Raw genomic sequence first — 2,082 nt, 5'->3', positions numbered from 1 at the left:
AAGAAGATAGCAAGGGGAGTTCGTAGACCCAGTTCGCAAGGCAGGCTCACGGATCTAACTCTCACAAATCAAAGGAAAGGTCACAATCTTAACTCGCATGTGTCCAAGAAGCTCATAGAAGGGGGATCGCATTCTCCGCAGGTAACCCCGAGTGAAACACTTGTCTAGTAGGCTTGAAGCTCGTACGGAATGTCAGTAATAGGAACGGGGGAGTCAAGACAAAACAGTGGGGTCATATCGTGAGTTGTAATAGCATGTATAAATACCCGAATACTCTTATTAATAAGCCAAGAGACAAAAATTACTCAACACCCATTGTTTACGATATTTTAAAGATGTTATATATGAAAAATTCTAAAAATAAACTTTTATATTCACAACTATTTTTTCTCCTACTTTAATGAATGAGACAAATAAATTTCCTTAAAGGGAAAGGATTGTATGAAACAATTACGCCACGTCATCCGTGTCATTTCCCAATCAATTAATGACATGTCAGCTAATTTTTACATGTCAATTACACCTCATTTAATTAGATTTTTTAATCATTTAATGACATGTCAGTTGATTTTTACATGTCATTTACACCTCATTTAATTAGATTTTTTAATCTTAAATCCCTAAAATCCCAATTAAAAATTACTCAACCCTAATAATAGGTCTATATTTACGTCTCTACCCCACTGCTATTATTTTTTTTTGGCAAGTTCTTTGTTGCTTCACGTCTCTACCCTGCTGCTATTATTTTTTTGAAAATTGTTTTGCTGCCTCTTAACGTCTCTTTGCAACCCCTGCCATTATTTTTTTCGGCAACTGCTTTGCTACCTCTTCACATCTCTCTGTAGCCCTTGTTGCTATTATTTTTTTCGGAAACTGCTTTGTTGCCTCGTTACGTCTCTCTATAACCCCTGCTGATTTGCTTTGTTTTTTCGACATGACTGCTATAATTGATTTTACAAATGAGGTTTTTTTTTCTATTATGCTAAAATAGATAGGAACGATAGAGATTTTTAATCATAAATCCCTTAAATCCCAATTAAAATTTACTTAACCCTAATTAAAATTGAATCTTCACATCTCTACCCTGCTACTATTATTTTTTTCGAGCAACTGCTTTGCTACCTCTTCACATCTCTCTGTAACCCCTGTTGCTTTGCTTTGATTTTTCGATGTGGCTGTTGCAATTGATTTTACAGGTGAGGTTTTTTTTTCTATTATGCTAAAATAGATAGGAAAAATAGAGATCTATTAATAGTTTTAGACAAAATTAGTGAACTCTGGTCATTATGCTCGACTGGATCAACATGTTAGGTTATTCTTACTTGCGTTTTATTTTTCTTCTTTTATGTAGTTTCCTATAAAGTCACCAAACTCCAGCAAGGAACAATAAGAACCCTGCGGCTAAGCAAGTGCCTATAATAACTATTATTTTGCCTTTGTTCTCTTTAAGTTTCTGGTAATGTTTCAATAAAATTGCAAGTTTTAGAAAGGCCACATTCGAAAACAAACTACTATAATGTTTATCATTGTGATTCAATTTACAAACAAATTAGGTGTTGATATTGTGCATATTTAGTTGAGCTTCGATTTTGGCTATTCTATTCAGCAATCGAGTTAATATAGCAACTAATTGGTTATTATGGATGTTCCATTTGCTCAGCGATAAATTTGTACGGATTTTAAGTTGATTTACATGAAATTCAAGGTCCAGTCTCTATATTTGTAAATCCTTTCCTCCTTTCCCCATTGTAGTGTACTTATTCACTTGTGTAAAAAAAATAATTAGTTATTATCGAAGTAACATGATCCTTGTTTAGATAACCGATTGAAAATAGTTAAATAATATAAAATTAATATTTTCAATTATTTATAAGTGCTTTGATAATCCAACATAAAAAGCAAAAGCTAGAATAAAAAAGCGTGAAAATTAATAAGCAAAAAAGAGTTACTATATATAAGTGTTTTTTATGAGAATTTATACCAAACAAATGCATATTATATATGAGTTTATTATTTTTGAGTTTTTTTTTACAAAGTATGAAAAAATATTAAAGTTTCTAATTGTGTCATTTCCAAAACTAA

General features: G+C 31.7%; 1 long non-coding RNA gene across 1 annotated transcript; it reads left to right on the top strand.

Annotated features, from left to right (window-relative positions):
- Positions 1 to 733: 733 nt before the first annotated feature.
- Positions 734 to 1,719, top strand: LOC107919608 (uncharacterized). The gene is made up of 2 exons (XR_001690395.2): positions 734 to 1,196; positions 1,352 to 1,719. It is a non-coding gene; the product is annotated as an uncharacterized lncRNA (long non-coding RNA).
- Positions 1,720 to 2,082: the final 363 nt, after the last annotated feature.

This window comes from Gossypium hirsutum, chromosome A01, assembly GCF_007990345.1.
Source record: "Gossypium hirsutum isolate 1008001.06 chromosome A01, Gossypium_hirsutum_v2.1, whole genome shotgun sequence".
Lineage (NCBI taxonomy): Eukaryota > Viridiplantae > Streptophyta > Magnoliopsida > Malvales > Malvaceae > Gossypium > Gossypium hirsutum.
The sequence above is the reverse complement of the archived record's forward strand: the minus strand, read 5'-3'. Positions and strand labels throughout refer to the sequence as shown.